Genomic DNA, 27,056 nt, shown 5'->3' with positions numbered 1-27,056 from the left:
CAAGTAAACTGAAAAGTTTTACATGACGTTAGCAGATAGCACATTTTGAGCATAATTGAAAGGTGCACTCTTTTTGGCTGAGTACGTTACTTCATGTTCTGTGCAATCTGTGTTAAGGATATGTACACCACAATTTAGGCTGAAGTGCAAATGTATAGAAATTACATGAATACTTCTGAGAACTATGTAATTCTCTAAATAAAGTTGAATTCAGGAACCTACCACATAGCATTTACATTGCAACTGCCTTTAGCTGTCCTCTCCTTTCAAAAACTAAAGTTCTATAATTGGATCTGGTGATATTGAAGTAACTTCTCCAACTTTAACAGCACCCTCATAAATTTCGTTGCAGACAGTTGTAAATGGAATGTGCACTCTTTTTGGATGAGTACGTTACTTCATGTTCTGAGCATTCTGTGTTAAGTATATGTACACCACTACTGAGAACCATGGAGAACTCAAAATTAAGTTCAATTCAGGAACCCAGCACACTCATAAAATTGGTTGCAGACTGTTCTAAAACATCAGGAAAGAAAAGTTGAAAGTTTTACATGAAGTTAGCAGAAAGTACATTTTGAGTAGATTTGAAAGCTGCATCTTTTTGGCGGAGTACGTTACTTCATGTTCTGAGCAATCTGTGTTAAGTATATGTACACCACAATCCAGGCTGAAGTGCAAATGTTTAGAAATTACATAAATACTTCTGAGAACTAAGTAATACTCTAAATAAGGTTCAATTCAGGAACATACCACATAGCATTTACTTTGCATTTGCCTTTAGCTTACGATTGCTTTCAAATACTGAAGTTGTGCAATTGGTGATATTAATTAGTGTATCTTCTCCAACTTAAGTAGCACAGTCGGAAAATTGGTTGCAGAATGTTCTAAATCATAAGGGAAGTAAACTGAAAAGTTTTACATCACGTTAGCAGATAGTACATTTTGAGCATAATTGAAAGCTGCACTCTTTTTGGCTGAGTACGTTACATCATGTTCTGAGCAATCTGTGTTAAGTATATGTACACCACAATTCAGGCTGAAGTGCAAATGTATAGATTACATAAATACTTCTGAGAACTATGTAATACTCTAAATAAAGTTCAATTCAGGAACATACCACATAGTATTTACTTTGCTTTTGCCTTTAGCTTACGATTGCTTTCAAATACTGAAGTTGTGCAATTGGTGATATTAATTAATGTATGTTCTCCAACTTTAGTAGCATACTCATACAATTGGTTGCAGACTGTTCTAAAACATAAGGAAAGAAAAGTTGAAAGTTTTACATGAAGTTAGCAGAAAGTACATTTTGAGTAGAATTGAAAGGTGCATCTTTTTGGCGGAGTACGTTACTTCATGTTCTGAGCAATCTGTGTTAGGCATATGTACACCACAATCCAGGCTGAAGTTGAAATGTATAGAATTTAAATGAATACTTCTGAGAACTATGTAATACTCTAAATAAGGTTCAATTCAGGAACCTACCACATATCATTTACTTTGCATTTGCCTTTAGCTTAAGATTGCTTTCAAATACTAAAGTTGTGCATTTGTTGATATTGCTGTAAGTATCTTCTCCAATTTTAGTAGCACACTCGGAAAATTGGTTGCAGACTGTTCTAAATCATCAGGGAAGTAAATTTAAAAATTTTTACATGACGTTAGCAGATATTACATTTTCAGCATAATTGAAAGGTGCACTCTTTTTGGCTGAGTACGTTACTTCATGTTCTGAGCAGTCTGTGTTAAGTATATGTACACCACTATTCAGGCTGAAGTGCAAATGTATAGAAATTACATGAATACTTCTGAGAACTGTGTAATACTCCAAATAAAGTTCAATTCAGGAACATACCACATAACATTTACTATGCATTTGCCGTTAGCTTTCGATTGCTTTCAAATACTAAAGTTGTGCATTTGGTGATATTGATGAAAGTATCTTTTCCAACTTTAGTAGCACACTCGGAAATTTGGTTTACTGAATACTATAAATTGAATACTATGTAATACTCTAAATAAAGTTCAATTCAGGAACACACCACCTAGCATTTACGTTGCATTTGCCTTTAGCTTACGATTGCTTTCAAATACTGAAGTTGCGCAATTGGTGATATTAATTAATGTATCTTCTCCAATTTTAGTAGCACACTCATTAAATTGGTTGCAGACTGTTCTAAAACATCAGGAAAGAAAAGTTGACAGTTTTACATGATGTTAGCAGATAGTACATTTTGAGTAGAATTGAAAGGTGCATCTTTTTGGCGTACGTTACTTCATGTTCTGAGCAATCTGTGTTAGGTATATGTACACCACAATCCAGGCTGAAGTTGAAATGTATAGAAATTAAATGAATACTTCTGAGAACTATGTAATACTCTAAATAAAATTCAATTCAGGAACATACCACATATCATTTACTTTGCATTTGCCTTTAGCTTACGATTGCTTTCAAATACTAAAGTTGTGCATTTGGTGATATTACTTAATGTATCTTCTCCAACTTAAATAGCACAGTCGGAAAATTGGTTGCAGACTGTTCTAAATCATAAGGGAAGTAAACTGAAAAGTTTTACATGACGTTAGCAGATAGCACATTTTGAGCATAATTGAAAGGTGCACTCTTTTTGGCCGAGTACGTTACTTCATGTTCTGAGCAATCTGTGTTAAGGATATGTACACCACAATTTAGGCTGAAGTGCAAATGTATAGAAATTACATGAATACTTCTGAGAACTATGTAATTCTCTAAATAAAGTTGAATTCAGGAACCTACCACATAGCATTTACATTGCAACTGCCTTTAGCTGTCTTCTCCTTTCAAACACTAAAGTTTTATAAGTGGATCTGGTGATATTGAAGTAACTTCTCCAACTTTAACAGCACCCTCATAAATTTCGTTGCAGACAGTTGTAAATGGAATGTGCACTCTTTTTGGATGAGTACGTTACTTCATGTTCTGAGCATTCTGTGTTAAGTATATGTACACCACTACTGAGAACCATGGAGAACTCAAAATTAAGTTCAATTCAGGAACCCAGCACACTCATAAAATTGGTTGCAGACTGTTCTAAAACATCAGGAAAGAAAAGTTGAAAGTTTTACATGAAGTTAGCAGAAAGTACATTTTGAGTAGATTTGAAAGCTGCATCTTTTTGGCGGAGTACGTTACTTCATGTTCTGAGCAATCTGTGTTACGTATATGTACACCACAATCCAGGCTGAAGTTGAAATGTATAGAAATTAAATGAAAACTTCTGAGAACTATGTAATACTTTAAATAAAGTTCAATTCAGGAACCTACCACATATCATTTACTTTGCATTTGCAATTAGCTTACGATTGCTTTCAAATACTGAAGTTGTGTAATTTGTGATATTACTTAATGTATCTACTCCAACCTTAGTAGCACACTCGGAAAAGCGGTTGCAGACTGTTCTAAAACATAAGGAAAGAAAAGTTGAAAGTTTTACATGAGGTTAGCAGAAAGTACATTTTGAGCAGAATTGAAAGGTGCACTCTTTTTGGCGGAGTACGTTACTTCATCTTCTGAGCAATCTGTGTTAATTATATGTACACCACAATTCAGTCTGAGGTGCAAATGTATAGCAATTAAATGAATACTTCTGAGAACTATGTAATACTCTAAATAAAGTTCAATTCAGGAACCTACCACATATCATTTACTTTGCATTTGCCTTTAGCTTACGATTGCTTTCAAATACTAAAGTTGTGCATTTGGTGATATTGCTGAAAGTATCTTCTCCAATTTTAGTAGCACACTCGGAAAATTGGTTGCAGACTGTACTAAACCGTCAGGGAAGTAAGTTTAAAAATTTTTACATGGCGTTAGCAGATATTACATTTTGAGCATAATTGAAAGGTGCACTCTTTTTGGCTGAGTACGTTACTTCATGTTCTGAGCAATCTGTGTTAAGTATATGTACACCACAATTCAGGCTGAAGTGCAAATGTTTAGAAATTACATAAATACTTCTGAGAACTAAGTAATACTCTAAATAAGGTTCAATTCAGGAACATACCACATAGCATTTACTTTGCATTTGCCTTTAGCTTACGATTGCTTTCAAATACTGAAGTTGTGCAATTGGTGATATTAATTAATGTATCTTCTCCAACTTAAGTAGCACAGTCGGAAAATTGGTTGCAGAATGTTCTAAATCATAAGGGAAGTAAACTGAAAAGTTTTACATCACGTTAGCAGAAAGTACATTTTGAGTAGAATTGAAAGGTGCATCTTTTTGGCGGAGTACGTTACTTCATGTTCTGAGCAATCTGTGTTAGGCATATGTACACCACAATCCAGGCTGAAGTTGAAATGTATAGAATTTAAATGAATACTTCTGAGAACTATGTAATACTCTAAATAAAATTCAATTCAGGAACCTACCACATATCATTTACTTTGCATTTGCCTTTAGCTTACGATTGCTTTCAAATACAAAAGTTGTGCATTTGGTGATATTACTTAATGTATCTTCTCCAACTGAAGTAGCACAGTCGGAAAATTGGTTGCAGACTGTTCTAAATCATAAGGGAAGTAAACTGAAAAGTTTTACATGACGTTAGCAGATATTACATTTTGAGCATAATTGAAAGGTGCACTCTTTTTGGCTGAGTACGTTACTTCATGTTCTGAGCAATCTGTGTTAAGGATATGTACACCACAATTTAGGCTGAAGTGCAAATGTATAGAAATTACATGAATACTTCTGAGAACTATGTAATTCTCTAAATAAAGTTGAATTCAGGAACATACCACATAGCATTTACATTGCAACTGCCTTTAGCTGTCCTCTCCTTTCAAAAACTAAAGTTCTATAAGTGGATCTGGTGATATTGAAGTAACTTCTCCAACTTTAACAGCACCCTCATAAATTTCGTTGCAGACAGTTGTAAATGGAATGTGCACTCTTTTTGGATGAGTACGTTACTTCATGTTCTGAGCATTCTGTGTTAAGTATATGTACACCACTACTGAGAACCATGGAGAACTCAAAATTAAGTTCAATTCAGGAACCCAGCACACTCATAAAATTGGTTGCAGACTGTTCTAAAACATCAGGAAAGAAAAGTTGAAAGTTTTACATGAAGTTAGCAGAAAGTACATTTTGAGTAGATTTGAAAGCTGCATCTTTTTGGCGGAGTACGTTACTTCATGTTCTGAGCAATCTGTGTTAAGTATATGTACACCACAATCCAGGCTGAAGTTGAAATGTATAGAAATTAAATGAAAACTTCTGAGAACTATGTAATACTCTAAATAAAGTTCAATTCAGGAACCTACCACATATCATTTACTTTGCATTTGCAATTAGCTTACGATTGCTTTCAAATACTGAAGTTGTGTAATTTGTGATATTACTTAATGTATCTACTCCAACCTTAGTAGCACACTCGGAAAAACGGTTGCAGACTGTTCTAAAACATAACGAAAGAAAAGTTGAAAGTTTTACATGAGGTTAGCAGAAAGTACATTTTGAGCAGAATTGAAAGGTGCACTCTTTTTGGCGGAGTACGTTACTTCATCTTCTGAGCAATCTGTGTTAAGTATATGTACACCACAATTCAGTCTGAGGTGCAAATGTATAGAAATTAAATGAATTCTTCTGAGAACTATGTAATACTCTAAATAAAGTTCAATTCAGGAACCTACCACATATCATTTACTTTGCATTTGCCTTTAGCTTACGATTGCTTTCAAATACTAAAGTTGTGCATTTGGTGATATTGCTGAAAGTATCTTCTCCAATTTTAGTAGCACACTCCGAAAATTGGTTGCAGACTGTACTAAACCATCAGGGAAGTAAGTTTAAAAATTTTTACATGACGTTAGCAGATATTACATTTTGAGCATAATTGAAAGGTGCACTCTTTTTGGCTGAGTACGTTACTTCATGTTCTGAGCAATCTGTGTTAAGTATATGTACACCACAATTCAGGCTGAAGTGCAAATGTTTAGAAATTACATAAATACTTCTGAGAACTAAGTAATACTCTAAATAAGGTTCAATTCAGGAACATACCACATAGTATTTACTTTGCTTTTGCCTTTAGCTTACGATTGCTTTCAAATACTGAAGTTGTGCAATTGGTGATATTAATTAATGTATGTTCTCCAACTTTAGTAGCATACTCATACAATTGGTTGCAGACTGTTCTAAAACATAAGGAAAGAAAAGTTGAAAGTTTTACATGAAGTTAGCAGAAAGTACATTTTGAGTAGAATTGAAAGGTGCATCTTTTTGGCGGAGTACGTTACTTCATGTTCTGAGCAATCTGTGTTAGGCATATGTACACCACAATCCAGGCTGAAGTTGAAATGTATAGAATTTAAATGAATACTTCTGAGAACTATGTAATACTCTAAATAAGGTTCAATTCAGGAACCTACCACATATCATTTACTTTGCATTTGCCTTTAGCTTAAGATTGCTTTCAAATACTAAAGTTGTGCATTTGTTGATATTGCTGTAAGTATCTTCTCCAATTTTAGTAGCACACTCGGAAAATTGGTTGCAGACTGTTCTAAATCATCAGGGAAGTAAATTTAAAAATTTTTACATGACGTTAGCAGATATTACATTTTCAGCATAATTGAAAGGTGCACTCTTTTTGGCTGAGTACGTTACTTCATGTTCTGAGCAGTCTGTGTTAAGTATATGTACACCACTATTCAGGCTGAAGTGCAAATGTATAGAAATTACATGAATACTTCTGAGAACTGTGTAATACTCCAAATAAAGTTCAATTCAGGAACATACCACATAGCATTTACTTTGCATTTGCCTTTAGCTTACGATTGCTTTCAAATACTGCAGTTGTGCAATTGGTGATATTAATTAATGTATCTTCTCCAACTTAAGTAGCACAGTCGGAAAATTGGTTGCAGACTGTTCTAAATCATAAGGCAAGTAAACTGAAAAGTTTTACATGACGTTAGCAGATAGCACATTTTGAGCATAATTGAAAGGTGCACTCTTTTTGGCTGAGTACGTTACTTCATGTTCTGTGCAATCTGTGTTAAGGATATGTACACCACAATTTAGGCTGAAGTGCAAATGTATAGAAATTACATGAATACTTCTGAGAACTATGTAATTCTCTAAATAAAGTTGAATTCAGGAACCTACCACATAGCATTTACATTGCAACTGCCTTTAGCTGTCCTCTCCTTTCAAAAACTAAAGTTCTATAATTGGATCTGGTGATATTGAAGTAACTTCTCCAACTTTAACAGCACCCTCATAAATTTCGTTGCAGACAGTTGTAAATGGAATGTGCACTCTTTTTGGATGAGTACGTTACTTCATGTTCTGAGCATTCTGTGTTAAGTATATGTACACCACTACTGAGAACCATGGAGAACTCAAAATTAAGTTCAATTCAGGAACCCAGCACACTCATAAAATTGGTTGCAGACTGTTCTAAAACATCAGGAAAGAAAAGTTGAAAGTTTTACATGAAGTTAGCAGAAAGTACATTTTGAGTAGATTTGAAAGCTGCATCTTTTTGGCGGAGTACGTTACTTCATGTTCTGAGCAATCTGTGTTAAGTATATGTACACCATAATCCAGGCTGAAGTGCAAATGTTTAGAAATTACATAAATACTTCTGAGAACTAAGTAATACTCTAAATAAGGTTCAATTCAGGAACATACCACATAGCATTTACTTTGCATTTGCCTTTAGCTTACGATTGCTTTCAAATACTGAAGTTGTGCAATTGGTGATATTAATTAGTGTATCTTCTCCAACTTAAGTAGCACAGTCGGAAAATTGGTTGCAGAATGTTCTAAATCATAAGGGAAGTAAACTGAAAAGTTTTACATCACGTTAGCAGATAGTACATTTTGAGCATAATTGAAAGCTGCACTCTTTTTGGCTGAGTACGTTACATCATGTTCTGAGCAATCTGTGTTAAGTATATGTACACCACAATTCAGGCTGAAGTGCAAATGTATAGATTACATAAATACTTCTGAGAACTATGTAATACTCTAAATAAAGTTCAATTCAGGAACATACCACATAGTATTTACTTTGCTTTTGCCTTTAGCTTACGATTGCTTTCAAATACTGAAGTTGTGCAATTGGTGATATTAATTAATGTATGTTCTCCAACTTTAGTAGCATACTCATACAATTGGTTGCAGACTGTTCTAAAACATTAGGAAAGAAAAGTTGAAAGTTTTACATGAAGTTAGCAGAAAGTACATTTTGAGTAGAATTGAAAGGTGCATCTTTTTGGCGGAGTACGTTACTTCATGTTCTGAGCAATCTGTGTTAGGCATATGTACACCACAATCCAGGCTGAAGTTGAAATGTATAGAATTTAAATGAATACTTCTGAGAACTATGTAATGCTCTAAATAAGGTTCAATTCAGGAACCTACCACATATCATTTACTTTGCATTTGCCTTTAGCTTAAGATTGCTTTCAAATACTAAAGTTGTGCATTTGTTGATATTGCTGTAAGTATCTTCTCCAATTTTAGTAGCACACTCGGAAAATTGGTTGCAGACTGTTCTAAATCATCAGGGAAGTAAATTTAAAAATTTTTACATGACGTTAGCAGATATTACATTTTCAGCATAATTGAAAGGTGCACTCTTTTTGGCTGAGTACGTTACTTCATGTTCTGAGCAGTCTGTGTTAAGGATATGTACACCACAATTTAGGCTGAAGTGCAAATGTATAGAAATTACATGAATACTTCTGAGAACTATGTAATTCTCTAAATAAAGTTGAATTCAGGAACCTACCACATAGCATTTACATTGCAACTGCCTTTAGCTGTCCTCTCCTTTCAAAAACTAAAGTTCTATAAGTGGATCTGGTGATATTGAAGTAACTTCTCCAACTTTAACAGCACCCTCATAAATTTCGTTGCAGACAGTTGTAAATGGAATGTGCACTCTTTTTGGATGAGTACGTTACTTCATGTTCTGAGCATTCTGTGTTAAGTATATGTACACCACTACTGAGAACCATGGAGAACTCAAAATTAAGTTCAATTCAGGAACCCAGCACACTCATAAAATTGGTTGCAGACTGTTCTAAAACATCAGGAAAGAAAAGTTGAAAGTTTTACATGAAGTTAGCAGAAAGTACATTTTGAGTAGATTTGAAAGCTGCATCTTTTTGGCGGAGTACGTTACTTCATGTTCTGAGCAATCTGTGTTAGGTATATGTACACCACAATCCAGGCTGAAGTTGAAATGTATAGAAATTAAATGAATACTTCTGAGAACTATGTAATACTCTAAATAAAATTCAATTCAGGAACATACCACATATCATTTACTTTGCATTTGCCTTTAGCTTACGATTGCTTTCAAATACTAAAGTTGTGCATTTGGTGATATTGATGAAAGTATCTTTTCCAACTTTAGTAGCACACTCGGAAATTTGGTTTACTGAATACTATAAATTGAATACTATGTAATACTCTAAATAAAGTTCAATTCAGGAACACATCACCTAGCATTTACGTTGCATTTGCCTTTAGCTTACGATTGCTTTCAAATACTGAAGTTGCGCAATTGGTGATATTAATTAATGTATCTTCTCCAATTTTAGTAGCACACTCATTAAATTGGTTGCAGACTGTTCTAAAACATCAGGAAAGAAAAGTTGACAGTTTTACATGATGTTAGAAGAAAGTACATTTTGAGTAGAATTGAAAGGTGCATCTTTTTGGCGTACGTTACTTCATGTTCTGAGCAGTCTGTGTTAGGTATATGTACACCACAATCCAGGCTGAAGTTGAAATGTATAGAAATTAAATGAATACTTCTGAGAACTATGTAATACTCTAAATAAAATTCAATTCAGGAACATACCACATATCATTTACTTTGCATTTGCCTTTAGCTTACGATTGCTTTCAAATACTAAAGTTGTGCATTTGGTGATATTACTTAATGTATCTTCTCCAACTTAAGTAGCACAGTCGGAAAATTGGTTGCAGACTGTTCTAAATCATAAGGGAAGTAAACTGAAAAGTTTTACATGACGTTAGCAGATAGCACATTTTGAGCATAATTGAAAGGTGCACTCTTTTTGGCCGAGTACGTTACTTCATGTTCTGAGCAATCTGTGTTAAGGATATGTACACCACAATTTAGGCTGAAGTGCAAATGTATAGAAATTACATGAATACTTCTGAGAACTATGTAATTCTCTAAATAAAGTTGAATTCAGGAACCTACCACATAGCATTTACATTGCAACTGCCTTTAGCTGTCCTCTCCTTTCAAAAACTAAAGTTCTATAAGTGGATCTGGTGATATTGAAGTAACTTCTCCAACTTTAACAGCACCCTCATAAATTTCGTTGCAGACAGTTGTAAATGGAATGTGCACTCTTTTTGGATGAGTACGTTACTTCATGTTCTGAGCATTCTGTGTTAAGTATATGTACACCACTACTGAGAACCATGGAGAACTCAAAATTAAGTTCAATTCAGGAACCCAGCACACTCATAAAATTGGTTGCAGACTGTTCTAAAACATCAGGAAAGAAAAGTTGAAAGTTTTACATGAAGTTAGCAGAAAGTACATTTTGAGTAGAATTGAAAGGTGCATCTTTTTGGCGGAGTACGTTACTTCATGTTCTGAGCAATCTGTGTTAGGCATATGTACACCACAATCCAGGCTGAAGTTGAAATGTATAGAATTTAAATGAATACTTCTGAGAACTATGTAATACTCTAAATAAGGTTCAATTCAGGAACCTACCACATATCATTTACTTTGCATTTGCCTTTAGCTTAAGATTGCTTTCAAATACTAAAGTTGTGCATTTGTTGATATTGCTGTAAGTATCTTCTCCAATTTTAGTAGCACACTCGGAAAATTGGTTGCAGACTGTTCTAAATCATCAGGGAAGTAAATTTAAAAATTTTTACATGACGTTAGCAGATATTACATTTTCAGCATAATTGAAAGGTGCACTCTTTTTGGCTGAGTACGTTACTTCATGTTCTGAGCAGTCTGTGTTAAGTATATGTACACCACTATTCAGGCTGAAGTGCAAATGTATAGAAATTACATGAATACTTCTGAGAACTGTGTAATACTCCAAATAAAGTTCAATTCAGGAACATACCACATAGCATTTACTTTGCATTTGCCTTTAGCTTACGATTGCTTTCAAATACTGCAGTTGTGCAATTGGTGATATTAATTAATGTATCTTCTCCAACTTAAGTAGCACAGTCGGAAAATTGGTTGCAGACTGTTCTAAATCATAAGGCAAGTAAACTGAAAAGTTTTACATGACGTTAGCAGATAGCACATTTTGAGCATAATTGAAAGGTGCACTCTTTTTGGCTGAGTACGTTACTTCATGTTCTGTGCAATCTGTGTTAAGGATATGTACACCACAATTTAGGCTGAAGTGCAAATGTATAGAAATTACATGAATACTTCTGAGAACTATGTAATTCTCTAAATAAAGTTGAATTCAGGAACCTACCACATAGCATTTACATTGCAACTGCCTTTAGCTGTCCTCTCCTTTCAAAAACTAAAGTTCTATAATTGGATCTGGTGATATTGAAGTAACTTCTCCAACTTTAACAGCACCCTCATAAATTTCGTTGCAGACAGTTGTAAATGGAATGTGCACTCTTTTTGGATGAGTACGTTACTTCATGTTCTGAGCATTCTGTGTTAAGTATATGTACACCACTACTGAGAACCATGGAGAACTCAAAATTAAGTTCAATTCAGGAACCCAGCACACTCATAAAATTGGTTGCAGACTGTTCTAAAACATCAGGAAAGAAAAGTTGAAAGTTTTACATGAAGTTAGCAGAAAGTACATTTTGAGTAGATTTGAAAGCTGCATCTTTTTGGCGGAGTACGTTACTTCATGTTCTGAGCAATCTGTGTTAAGTATATGTACACCATAATCCAGGCTGAAGTGCAAATGTTTAGAAATTACATAAATACTTCTGAGAACTAAGTAATACTCTAAATAAGGTTCAATTCAGGAACATACCACATAGCATTTACTTTGCATTTGCCTTTAGCTTACGATTGCTTTCAAATACTGAAGTTGTGCAATTGGTGATATTAATTAGTGTATCTTCTCCAACTTAAGTAGCACAGTCGGAAAATTGGTTGCAGAATGTTCTAAATCATAAGGGAAGTAAACTGAAAAGTTTTACATCACGTTAGCAGATAGTACATTTTGAGCATAATTGAAAGCTGCACTCTTTTTGGCTGAGTACGTTACATCATGTTCTGAGCAATCTGTGTTAAGTATATGTACACCACAATTCAGGCTGAAGTGCAAATGTATAGATTACATAAATACTTCTGAGAACTATGTAATACTCTAAATAAAGTTCAATTCAGGAACATACCACATAGTATTTACTTTGCTTTTGCCTTTAGCTTACGATTGCTTTCAAATACTGAAGTTGTGCAATTGGTGATATTAATTAATGTATGTTCTCCAACTTTAGTAGCATACTCATACAATTGGTTGCAGACTGTTCTAAAACATTAGGAAAGAAAAGTTGAAAGTTTTACATGAAGTTAGCAGAAAGTACATTTTGAGTAGAATTGAAAGGTGCATCTTTTTGGCGGAGTACGTTACTTCATGTTCTGAGCAATCTGTGTTAGGCATATGTACACCACAATCCAGGCTGAAGTTGAAATGTATAGAATTTAAATGAATACTTCTGAGAACTATGTAATGCTCTAAATAAGGTTCAATTCAGGAACCTACCACATATCATTTACTTTGCATTTGCCTTTAGCTTAAGATTGCTTTCAAATACTAAAGTTGTGCATTTGTTGATATTGCTGTAAGTATCTTCTCCAATTTTAGTAGCACACTCGGAAAATTGGTTGCAGACTGTTCTAAATCATCAGGGAAGTAAATTTAAAAATTTTTACATGACGTTAGCAGATATTACATTTTCAGCATAATTGAAAGGTGCACTCTTTTTGGCTGAGTACGTTACTTCATGTTCTGAGCAGTCTGTGTTAAGGATATGTACACCACAATTTAGGCTGAAGTGCAAATGTATAGAAATTACATGAATACTTCTGAGAACTATGTAATTCTCTAAATAAAGTTGAATTCAGGAACCTACCACATAGCATTTACATTGCAACTGCCTTTAGCTGTCCTCTCCTTTCAAAAACTAAAGTTCTATAAGTGGATCTGGTGATATTGAAGTAACTTCTCCAACTTTAACAGCACCCTCATAAATTTCGTTGCAGACAGTTGTAAATGGAATGTGCACTCTTTTTGGATGAGTACGTTACTTCATGTTCTGAGCATTCTGTGTTAAGTATATGTACACCACTACTGAGAACCATGGAGAACTCAAAATTAAGTTCAATTCAGGAACCCAGCACACTCATAAAATTGGTTGCAGACTGTTCTAAAACATCAGGAAAGAAAAGTTGAAAGTTTTACATGAAGTTAGCAGAAAGTACATTTTGAGTAGATTTGAAAGCTGCATCTTTTTGGCGGAGTACGTTACTTCATGTTCTGAGCAATCTGTGTTAGGTATATGTACACCACAATCCAGGCTGAAGTTGAAATGTATAGAAATTAAATGAATACTTCTGAGAACTATGTAATACTCTAAATAAAATTCAATTCAGGAACATACCACATATCATTTACTTTGCATTTGCCTTTAGCTTACGATTGCTTTCAAATACTAAAGTTGTGCATTTGGTGATATTGATGAAAGTATCTTTTCCAACTTTAGTAGCACACTCGGAAATTTGGTTTACTGAATACTATAAATTGAATACTATGTAATACTCTAAATAAAGTTCAATTCAGGAACACATCACCTAGCATTTACGTTGCATTTGCCTTTAGCTTACGATTGCTTTCAAATACTGAAGTTGCGCAATTGGTGATATTAATTAATGTATCTTCTCCAATTTTAGTAGCACACTCATTAAATTGGTTGCAGACTGTTCTAAAACATCAGGAAAGAAAAGTTGACAGTTTTACATGATGTTAGAAGAAAGTACATTTTGAGTAGAATTGAAAGGTGCATCTTTTTAGCGTACGTTACTTCATGTTCTGAGCAGTCTGTGTTAGGTATATGTACACCACAATCCAGGCTGAAGTTGAAATGTATAGAAATTAAATGAATACTTCTGAGAACTATGTAATACTCTAAATAAAATTCAATTCAGGAACATACCACATATCATTTACTTTGCATTTGCCTTTAGCTTACGATTGCTTTCAAATACTAAAGTTGTGCATTTGGTGATATTACTTAATGTATCTTCTCCAACTTAAGTAGCACAGTCGGAAAATTGGTTGCAGACTGTTCTAAATCATAAGGGAAGTAAACTGAAAAGTTTTACATGACGTTAGCAGATAGCACATTTTGAGCATAATTGAAAGGTGCACTCTTTTTGGCCGAGTACGTTACTTCATGTTCTGAGCAATCTGTGTTAAGGATATGTACACCACAATTTAGGCTGAAGTGCAAATGTATAGAAATTACATGAATACTTCTGAGAACTATGTAATTCTCTAAATAAAGTTGAATTCAGGAACCTACCACATAGCATTTACATTGCAACTGCCTTTAGCTGTCCTCTCCTTTCAAAAACTAAAGTTCTATAAGTGGATCTGGTGATATTGAAGTAACTTCTCCAACTTTAACAGCACCCTCATAAATTTCGTTGCAGACAGTTGTAAATGGAATGTGCACTCTTTTTGGATGAGTACGTTACTTCATGTTCTGAGCATTCTGTGTTAAGTATATGTACACCACTACTGAGAACCATGGAGAACTCAAAATTAAGTTCAATTCAGGAACCCAGCACACTCATAAAATTGGTTGCAGACTGTTCTAAAACATCAGGAAAGAAAGGTTGAAAGTTTTACATGAAGTTAGCAGAAAGTACATTTTGAGTAGATTTGAAAGCTGCATCTTTTTGGCGGAGTACGTTACTTCATGTTCTGAGCAGTCTGTGTTAGGTATATGTACACCACAATCCAGGCTGAAGTTGAAATGTATAGAAATTAAATGAATACTTCTGAGAACTATGTAATACTCTAAATAAAATTCAATTCAGGAACATACCACATATCATTTACTTTGCATTTGCCTTTAGCTTACGATTGCTTTCAAATACTAAAGTTGTGCATTTGGTGATATTACTTAATGTATCTTCTCCAACTTAAGTAGCACAGTCGGAAAATTGGTTGCAGACTGTTCTAAATCATAAGGGAAGTAAACTGAAAAGTTTTACATGACGTTAGCAGATAGCACATTTTGAGCATAATTGAAAGGTGCACTCTTTTTGGCCGAGTACGTTACTTCATGTTCTGAGCAATCTGTGTTAAGGATATGTACACCACAATTTAGGCTGAAGTGCAAATGTATAGAAATTACATGAATACTTCTGAGAACTATGTAATTCTCTAAATAAAGTTGAATTCAGGAACCTACCACATAGCATTTACATTGCAACTGCCTTTAGCTGTCCTCTCCTTTCAAAAACTAAAGTTCTATAAGTGGATCTGGTGATATTGAAGTAACTTCTCCAACTTTAACAGCACCCTCATAAATTTCGTTGCAGACAGTTGTAAATGGAATGTGCACTCTTTTTGGATGAGTACGTTACTTCATGTTCTGAGCATTCTGTGTTAAGTATATGTACACCACTACTGAGAACCATGGAGAACTCAAAATTAAGTTCAATTCAGGAACCCAGCACACTCATAAAATTGGTTGCAGACTGTTCTAAAACATCAGGAAAGAAAAGTTGAAAGTTTTACATGAAGTTAGCAGAAAGTACATTTTGAGTAGATTTGAAAGCTGCATCTTTTTGGCGGAGTACGTTACTTCATGTTCTGAGCAATCTGTGTTAGGTATATGTACACCACAATCCAGGCTGAAGTTGAAATGTATAGAAATTAAATGAATACTTCTGAGAACTATGTAATACTCTAAATAAAATTCAATTCAGGAACATACCACATATCATTTACTTTGCATTTGCCTTTAGCTTACGATTGCTTTCAAATACTAAAGTTGTGCATTTGGTGATATTACTTAATGTATCTTCTCCAACTTAAGTAGCACAGTCGGAAAATTGGTTGCAGACTGTTCTAAATCACAAGGGAAGTAAACTGAAAAGTTTTACATGACGTTAGCAGATAGCACATTTTGAGCATAATTGAAAGGTGCACTCTTTTTGGCCGAGTACGTTACTTCATGTTCTGAGCAATCTGTGTTAAGGATATGTACACCACAATTTAGGCTGATGTGCAAATGTATAGAAATTACATGAATACTTCTGAGAACTATGTAATTCTCTAAATAAAGTTGAATTCAGGAGCCTACCACATAGCATTTACATTGCAACTGCCTTTAGCTGTCTTCTCCTTTCAAAAGCTAAAGTTTTATAAGTGGATCTGGTGATATTGAAGTAACTTCTCCAACTTTAACAGCACCCTCATAAATTTCGTTGCAGACAGTTGTAAATGGAATGTGCACTCTTTTTGGATGAGTACGTTACTTCATGTTCTCAGCATTCTGTGTTAAGTATATGTACACCACTACTGAGAACCATGGAGAACTCAAAATTAAGTTCAATTCAGGAACCCAGCACACTCATAAAATTGGTTGCAGACTGTTCTAAAACATCAGGAAAGAAAAGTTGAAAGTTTTACATGAAGTTAGCAGGAAGTACATTTTGAGTAGAATTGAAAGGTGCACCTTTTTGGCGGAGTACGTTACTTCATGTTCTGAGCAATCTGTGTTAAGTATATGTACACCACAATCCAGGCTGAAGTTGAAATGTATAGAAATTAAATGAAAACTTCTGAGAACTATGTAATACTCTAAATAAAGTTCAATTCAGGAACCTACCACATATCATTTACTTTGCATTTGCAATTATCTTACGATTGCTTTCAAATACTGAAGTTGTGTAATTTGTGATATTACTTAATGTATCTACTCCAACCTTAGTAGCACACTCGGAAAAGCGGTTGCAGACTGTTCTAAATCATCAGGGAAGTAAGTTTAAAAATTTTTACATGACGTTAGCAGATATTACATTTTGAGCATAATTGAAAGGTGCACTCTTTTTGGCTGAGTACGTTACTTCATGTTCTGAGCAATCTGTGTTAAGTATATGTACACCACAATTCAGGCTGAAGTGCAAATGTTTAGAAATTACATAAGTACTTCTGAGAACTAAGTAATACTCTAAATAAGGTTCAATTCACGAACATACCACATAGCATTTACTTTGCATTTGCCTTTAGCTTACGATTGCTTTCAAATACTGAAGTTGTGCAATTGGTGATATTAATTAATGTACCTTCTCCAACTTAAGTAGCACAGTCGGAAAATTGGTTGCAGAATGTTCTAAATCATAAGGGAAGTAAACTGAAAAGTTTTACATCACGTTAGCAGATAGTGCATTTTGAGCATAATTGAAAGCTGCACTCTTTTTGGCGGAGTACGTTACTTCATGTTCTGAGCAATCTGTGTTAAGTATATGTACACCTCAATCCAGGCTGAAGTTGAAATGTATAGCAATTAAATGAATACTTCTGAGAACTATGTAATACTCTAAATAAAGTTCAATTCAGGAACCTACCACATATCATTTACTTTGCATTTGCTATGAGCTTACGATTGCTTTCAAATACTGAAGTTGTGTAATTTGTGATATTTCTTAGTGTATCTACTCCAACCTTAGTAGCACACTCGGAAAACCGGTAGCAGACTGTTCTAAATCATAACGGAAGAAAACTTAAAAGTTTTACATGACGTTAGCAGATAGTACATTTTGAGCATAATTGAAAGGTGCACTCTTTTTGGCTGAGTACGTTATTTCATGTCCTGAGCAATCTGTGTTAAGTATATGTAATCCGCAATTCAGGCTGAAGTGCAAATGTTTAGAAATTACATCAATACTTCTGAGAACTAAGTAATACTCGAAATAAAGTTCAATTCAGGAACATACCACATAGCATTTACTTTGCATTTGCCTTTAGCTTACGATTGCTTTCAAATACTGCAGTTGTGCAATTGGTGATATTAATTAATGTATCTTCTCCAACTTAAGTAGCACAGTCGGAAAATTGGTTGCAGAATGTTCTAAATCATAAGGGAAGTAAACTGAAAAGTTTTACATCACGTTAGCAGATATTACATTTTCAGCATAATTGAAAGGTGCACTCTTTTTGGCTGAGTACGTTACTTCATGTTCTGAGCAGTCTGTGTTAAGTATATGTACACCACTATTCAGGCTGAAGTGCAAATGTATAGAAATTACATGAATACTTCTGAGAACTGTGTAATACTCCAAATAAAGTTCAATTCAGGAACATACCACATAGCATTTACTTTGCATTTGCCTTTAGCTTACGATTGCTTTCAAATACTGCAGTTGTGCAATTGGTGATATTAATTAATGTATCTTCTCCAACTTAAGTAGCACAGTCGGAAAATTGGTTGCAGACTGTTCTAAATCATAAGGGAAGTAAACTGAAAAGTTTTACATGACGTTAGCAGATAGCACATTTTGAGCATAATTGAAAGGTGCACTCTTTTTGGCCGAGTACGTTACTTCATGTTCTGTGCAATCTGTGTTAAGGATATGTACACCACAATTTAGGCTGAAGTGCAAATGTATAGAAATTACATGAATACTTCTGAGAACTATGTAATTCTCTAAATAAAGTTGAATTCAGGAACCTACCACATAGCATTTACATTGCAACTGCCTTTAGCTGTCCTCTCCTTTCAAAAACTAAAGTTCTATAAGTGGATCTGGTGATATTGAAGTAACTTCTCCAACTTTAACAGCACCCTCATAAATTTCGTTGCAGACAGTTGTAAATGGAATGTGCACTCTTTTTGGATGAGTACGTTACTTCATGTTCTGAGCATTCTGTGTTAAGTATATGTACACCACTACTGAGAACCATGGAGAACTCAAAATTAAGTTCAATTCAGGAACCCAGCACACTCATAAAATTGGTTGCAGACTGTTCTAAAACATCAGGAAAGAAAAGTTGAAAGTTTTACATGAAGTTAGCAGAAAGTACATTTTGAGTAGATTTGAAAGCTGCATCTTTTTGGCGGAGTACGTTACTTCATGTTCTGAGCAATCTGTGTTAGGCATATGTACACCACAATCCAGGCTGAAGTTGAAATGTATAGAATTTAAATGAATACTTCTGAGAACTATGTAATACTCTAAATAAGGTTCAATTCAGGAACCTACCACATATCATTTACTTTGCATTTGCCTTTAGCTTACGATTGCTTTCAAATACTAAAGTTGTGCATTTGGTGATATTGCTGAAAGTATCTTCTCCAATTTTAGTAGCACACTCGGAAAATTGGTTGCAGACTGTACTAAACCATCAGGGAAGTAAGTTTAAAAATTTTTACATTGCGTTAGCAGATATTACATTTTGAGCATAATTGAAAGGTGCACTCTTTTTGGCTGAGTACGTTACTTCATGTTCTGAGCAATCTGTGTTAAGTATATGTACACCACAATTCAGGCTGAAGTGCAAATGTTTAGAAATTACATAAATACTTCTGAGAACTAAGTAATACTCTAAATAAGGTTCAATTCAGGAACATACCACATAGCATTTACTTTGCATTTGCCTTTAGCTTACGATTGCTTTCAAATACTGAAGTTGTGCAATTGGTGATATTAATTAATGTACCTTCTCCAACTTAAGTAGCACAGTCGGAAAATTGGTTGCAGAATGTTCTAAATCATAAGGGAAGTAAACTGAAAAGTTTTACATCACGTTAGCAGATAGTACATTTTGAGCATAATTGAAAGGTGCACTCTTTTTGGCTGAGTACGTTATTTCATGTACTGAGCAATCTGTGTTAAGTATATGTAATCCGCAATTCAGGCTGAAGTGCAAATGTTTAGAAATTACATCAATACTTCTGAGAACTAAGTAATACTCGAAATAAAGTTCAATTCAGGAACATACCACATAGCATTTACTTTGCATTTGCCTTTAGCTTACGATTGCTTTCAAATACTAAAGTTGTGCATTTGGTGATATTACTTAATGTATCTTCTCCAACTTAAGTAGCACAGTCGGAAAATTGGTTGCAGACTGTTCTAAATCATAAGGGAAGTAAACTGAAAAGTTTTACATGACGTTAGCAGATAGCACATTTTGAGCATAATTGAAAGGTGCACTCTTTTTGGCCGAGTACGTTACTTCATGTTCTGAGCAATCTGTGTTAAGGATATGTACACCACAATTTAGGCTGAAGTACAAATGTATAGAAATTACATGAATACTTCTGAGAACTATGTAATTCTCTAAATAAAGTTGAATTCAGGAACCTACCACATAGCATTTACATTGCAACTGCCTTTAGCTGTCCTCTCCTTTCAAAAACTAAAGTTCTATAAGTGGATCTGGTGATATTGAAGTAACTTCTCCAACTTTAACAGCACCCTCATAAATTTCGTTGCAGACAGTTGTAAATGGAATGTGCACTCTTTTTGGATGAGTACGTTACTTCATGTTCTGAGCATTCTGTGTTAAGTATATGTACACCACTACTGAGAACCATGGAGAACTCAAAATTAAGTTCAATTCAGGAACCCAGCACACTCATAAAATTGGTTGCAGACTGTTCTAAAACATCAGGAAAGAAAAGTTGACAGTTTTACATGAAGTTAGCAGAAAGTACATTTTGAGTAGATTTGAAAGCTGCATCTTTTTGGCGGAGTACGTTACTTCATGTTCTGAGCAATCTGTGTTAAGTATATGTACACCACAATCCAGGCTGAAGTTGAAATGTATAGAAATTAAATGAAAACTTCTGAGAACTATGTAATACTCTAAATAAAGTTCAATTCAGGAACCTACCACATATCATTTACTTTGCATTTGCAATTATCTTACGATTGCTTTCAAATACTGAAGTTGTGTAATTTGTGATATTACTTAATGTATCTACTCCAACCTTAGTAGCAGACTCGGAAAAGCGGTTGCAGACTGTTCTAAACCATCAGGGAAGTAAGTTTAAAAATTTTTACATGACGTTAGCAGATATTACATTTTGAGCATAATTGAAAGGTGCACTCTTTTTGGCTGAGTACGTTACTTCATGTTCTGAGCAATCTGTGTTACGTATATGTACACCACAATTCAGGCTGAAGTGCAAATGTTTAGAAATTACATAAGTACTTCTGAGAACTAAGTAATACTCTAAATAAGGTTCAATTCAGGAACATACCACATAGCATTTACTTTGCATTTGCCTTTAGCTTACGATTGCTTTCAAATACTGAAGTTGTGCAATTGGTGATATTAATTAATGTACCTTCTCCAACTTAAGTAGCACAGTCGGAAAATTGGTTGCAGAATGTTCTAAATCATAAGGGAAGTAAACTGAAAATTTTTACATGACGTTAGCAGATATTACATTTTGAGCATAATTGAAAGGTGCACTCTTTTTGGCTGAGTACGTTACTTCATGTTCTGAGCAATCTGTGTTAAGTATATGTACACCACAATTCAGGCTGAAGTGCAAATGTTTAGAAATTACATAAGTACTTCTGAGAACTAAGTAATACTCTAAATAAGGTTCAATTCAGGAACATACCACATAGCATTTACTTTGCATTTGCCCTTAGCTTACGATTGCTTTCAAATACTGAAGTTGTGCAATTGGTGATATTAATTAATGTACCTTCTCCAACTTAAGTAGCACAGTCGGAAAATTGGTTGCAGAATGTTCTAAATCATAAGGGAAGTAAACTGAAAAGTTTTACATCACGTTAGCAGATAGTGCATTTTGAGCATAATTGAAAGCTGCACTCTTTTTGGCGGAGTACGTTACTTCATGTTCTGAGCAATCTGTGTTAAGTATATGTACACCTCAATCCAGGCTGAAGTTGAAATGTATAGCAATTAAATGAATACTTCTGAGAACTATGTAATACTCTAAATAAAGTTCAATTCAGGAACCTACCACATATCATTTACTTTGCATTTGCTATGAGCTTACGATTGCTTTCAAATACTGAAGTTGTGTAATTTGTGATATTTCTTAGTGTATCTACTCCAACCTTAGTAGCACACTCGGAAAACCGGTAGCAGACTGTTCTAAATCATAACGGAAGAAAACTTAAAAGTTTTACATGACGTTAGCAGATAGTACATTTTGAGCATAATTGAAAGGTGCACTCTTTTTGGCTGAGTACGTTATTTCATGTCCTGAGCAATCTGTGTTAAGTATATGTAATCCGCAATTCAGGCTGAAGTGCAAATGTTTAGAAATTACATCAATACTTCTGAGAACTAAGTAATACTCGAAATAAAGTTCAATTCAGGAACATACCACATAGCATTTACTTTGCATTTGCCTTTAGCTTACGATTGCTTTCAAATACTGCAGTTGTGCAATTGGTGATATTAATTAATGTATCTTCTCCAACTTAAGTAGCACAGTCGGAAAATTGGTTGCTGAATGTTCTAAATCATAAGGGAAGTAAACTGAATAGTTTTACATCACGTTAGCAGATATTACATTTTCAGCATAATTGAAAGGTGCACTCTTTTTGGCTGAGTACGTTACTTCATGTTCTGAGCAGTCTGTGTTAAGTATATGTACACCACTATTCAGGCTGAAGTGCAAATGTATAGAAATTACATGAATACTTCTGAGAACTGTGTAATACTCCAAATAAAGTTCAATTCAGGAACATACCACATAGCATTTACTTTGCATTTGCCTTTAGCTTACGATTGCTTTCAAATACTGCAGTTGTGCAATTGGTGATATTAATTAATGTATCTTCTCCAACTTAAGTAGCACAGTCGGAAAATTGGTTGCAGACTGTTCTAAATCATAAGGGAAGTAAACTGAAAAGTTTTACATGACGTTAGCAGATAGCACATTTTGAGCATAATTGAAAGGTGCACTCTTTTTGGCCGAGTACGTTACTTCATGTTCTGTGCAATCTGTGTTAAGGATATGTACACCACAATTTAGGCTGAAGTGCAAATGTATAGAAATTACATGAATACTTCTGAGAACTATGTAATTCTCTAAATAAAGTTGAATTCAGGAACCTACCACATAGCATTTACATTGCAACTGCCTTTAGCTGTCCTCTCCTTTCAAAAACTAAATTTCTATAAGTGGATCTGGTGATATTGAAGTAACTTCTCCAACTTTAACAGCACCCTCATAAATTTCGTTGCAGACAGTTGTAAATGGAATGTGCACTCTTTTTGGATGAGTACGTTACTTCATGTTCTGAGCATTCTGTGTTAAGTATATGTACACCACTACTGAGAACCATGGAGAACTCAAAATTAAGTTCAATTCAGGAACCCAGCACACTCATAAAATTGGTTGCAGACTGTTCTAAAACATCAGGAAAGAAAAGTTGAAAGTTTTACATGAAGTTAGCAGAAAGTACATTTTGAGTAGATTTGAAAGCTGCATCTTTTTGGCGGAGTACGTTACTTCATGTTCTGAGCAATCTGTGTTAGGCATATGTACACCACAATCCAGGCTGAAGTTGAAATGTATAGAATTTAAATGAATACTTCTGAGAACTATGTAATACTCTAAATAAGGTTCAATTCAGGAACCTACCACATATCATTTACTTTGCATTTGCCTTTAGCTTACGATTGCTTTCAAATACTAAAGTTGTGCATTTGGTGATATTGCTGAAAGTATCTTCTCCAATTTTAGTAGCACACTCGGAAAATTGGTTGCAGACTGTACTAAACCATCAGGGAAGTAAGTTTAAAAATTTTTACATTGCGTTAGCAGATATTACATTTTGAGCATAATTGAAAGGTGCACTCTTTTTGGCTGAGTACGTTACTTCATGTTCTGAGCAATCTGTGTTAAGTATATGTAATCCGCAATTCAGGCTGAAGTGCAAATGTTTAGAAATTACATCAATACTTCTGAGAACTAAGTAATACTCGAAATAAAGTTCAATTCAGGAACATACCACATAGCATTTACTTTGCATTTGCCTTTAGCTTACGATTGCTTTCAAATACTAAAGTTGTGCATTTGGTGATATTACTTAATGTATCTTCTCCAACTTAAGTAGCACAGTCGGAAAATTGGTTGCAGACTGTTCTAAATCATAAGGGAAGTAAACTGAAAAGTTTTACATGACGTTAGCAGATAGCACATTTTGAGCATAATTGAAAGGTGCACTCTTTTTGGCCGAGTACGTTACTTCATGTTCTGAGCAATCTGTGTTAAGGATATGTACACCACAATTTAGGCTGAAGTACAAATGTATAGAAATTACATGAATACTTCTGAGAACTATGTAATTCTCTAAATAAAGTTGAATTCAGGAACCTACCACATAGCATTTACATTGCAACTGCCTTTAGCTGTCCTCTCCTTTCAAAAACTAAAGTTCTATAAGTGGATCTGGTGATATTGAAGTAACTTCTCCAACTTTAACAGCACCCTCATAAATTTCGTTGCAGACAGTTGTAAATGGAATGTGCACTCTTTTTGGATGAGTACGTTACTTCATGTTCTGAGCATTCTGTGTTAAGTATATGTACACCACTACTGAGAACCATGGAGAACTCAAAATTAAGTTCAATTCAGGAACCCAGCACACTCATAAAATTGGTTGCAGACTGTTCTAAAACATCAGGAAAGAAAAGTTGACAGTTTTACATGAAGTTAGCAGAAAGTACATTTTGAGTAGATTTGAAAGCTGCATCTTTTTGGCGGAGTACGTTACTTCATGTTCTGAGCAATCTGTGTTAAGTATATGTACACCACAATCCAGGCTGAAGTTGAAATGTATAGAAATTAAATGAAAACTTCTGAGAACTATGTAATACTCTAAATAAAGTTCAATTCAGGAACCTACCACATATCATTTACTTTGCATTTGCAATTATCTTACGATTGCTTTCAAATACTGAAGTTGTGTAATTTGTGATATTACTTAATGTATCTACTCCAACCTTAGTAGCAGACTCGGAAAAGCGGTTGCAGACTGTTCTAAACCATCAGGGAAGTAAGTTTAAAAATTTTTACATGACGTTAGCAGATATTACATTTTGAGCATAATTGAAAGGTGCACTCTTTTTGGCTGAGTACGTTACTTCATGTTCTGAGCAATCTGTGTTACGTATATGTACACCACAATTCAGGCTGAAGTGCAAATGTTTAGAAATTACATAAGTACTTCTGAGAACTAAGTAATACTCTAAATAAGGTTCAATTCAGGAACATACCACATAGCATTTACTTTGCATTTGCCTTTAGCTTACGATTGCTTTCAAATACTGAAGTTGTGCAATTGGTGATATTAATTAATGTACCTTCTCCAACTTAAGTAGCACAGTCGGAAAATTGGTTGCAGAATGTTCTAAATCATAAGGGAAGTAAACTGAAAATTTTTACATGACGTTAGCAGATATTACATTTTGAGCATAATTGAAAGGTGCACTCTTTTTGGCTGAGTACGTTACTTCATGTTCTGAGCAATCTGTGTTAAGTATATGTACACCACAATTCAGGCTGAAGTGCAAATGTTTAGAAATTACATAAGTACTTCTGAGAACTAAGTAATACTCTAAATAAGGTTCAATTCAGGAACATACCACATAGCATTTACTTTGCATTTGCCCTTAGCTTACGATTGCTTTCAAATACTGAAGTTGTGCAATTGGTGATATTAATTAATGTACCTTCTCCAACTTAAGTAGCACAGTCGGAAAATTGGTTGCAGAATGTTCTAAATCATAAGGGAAGTAAACTGAAAAGTTTTACATCACGTTAGCAGATAGTGCATTTTGAGCATAATTGAAAGCTGCACTCTTTTTGGCGGAGTACGTTACTTCATGTTCTGAGCAATCTGTGTTAAGTATATGTACACCTCAATCCAGGCTGAAGTTGAAATGTATAGCAATTAAATGAATACTTCTGAGAACTATGTAATACTCTAAATAAAGTTCAATTCAGGAACCTACCACATATCATTTACTTTGCATTTGCTATGAGCTTACGATTGCTTTCAAATACTGAAGTTGTGTAATTTGTGATATTTCTTAGTGTATCTACTCCAACCTTAGTAGCACACTCGGAAAACCGGTAGCAGACTGTTCTAAATCATAACGGAAGAAAACTTAAAAGTTTTACATGACGTTAGCAGATAGTACATTTTGAGCATAATTGAAAGGTGCACTCTTTTTGGCTGAGTACGTTATTTCATGTCCTGAGCAATCTGTGTTAAGTATATGTAATCCGCAATTCAGGCTGAAGTGCAAATGTTTAGAAATTACATCAATACTTCTGAGAACTAAGTAATACTCGAAATAAAGTTCAATTCAGGAACATACCACATAGCATTTACTTTGCATTTGCCTTTAGCTTACGATTGCTTTCAAATACTGCAGTTGTGCAATTGGTGATATTAATTAATGTATCTTCTCCAACTTAAGTAGCACAGTCGGAAAATTGGTTGCTGAATGTTCTAAATCATAAGGGAAGTAAACTGAATAGTTTTACATCACGTTAGCAGATATTACATTTTCAGCATAATTGAAAGGTGCACTCTTTTTGGCTGAGTACGTTACTTCATGTTCTGAGCAGTCTGTGTTAAGTATATGTACACCACTATTCAGGCTGAAGTGCAAATGTATAGAAATTACATGAATACTTCTGAGAACTGTGTAATACTCCAAATAAAGTTCAATTCAGGAACATACCACATAGCATTTACTTTGCATTTGCCTTTAGCTTACGATTGCTTTCAAATACTGCAGTTGTGCAATTGGTGATATTAATTAATGTATCTTCTCCAACTTAAGTAGCACAGTCGGAAAATTGGTTGCAGACTGTTCTAAATCATAAGGGAAGTAAACTGAAAAGTTTTACATGACGTTAGCAGATAGCACATTTTGAGCATAATTGAAAGGTGCACTCTTTTTGGCCGAGTACGTTACTTCATGTTCTGTGCAATCTGTGTTAAGGATATGTACACCACAATTT

The sequence above is a fragment of the Hemitrygon akajei genome, chromosome 14 (assembly GCF_048418815.1).
Source record: "Hemitrygon akajei chromosome 14, sHemAka1.3, whole genome shotgun sequence".
Lineage (NCBI taxonomy): Eukaryota > Metazoa > Chordata > Chondrichthyes > Myliobatiformes > Dasyatidae > Hemitrygon > Hemitrygon akajei.
The sequence above is the reverse complement of the archived record's forward strand: the minus strand, read 5'-3'. Positions refer to the sequence as shown.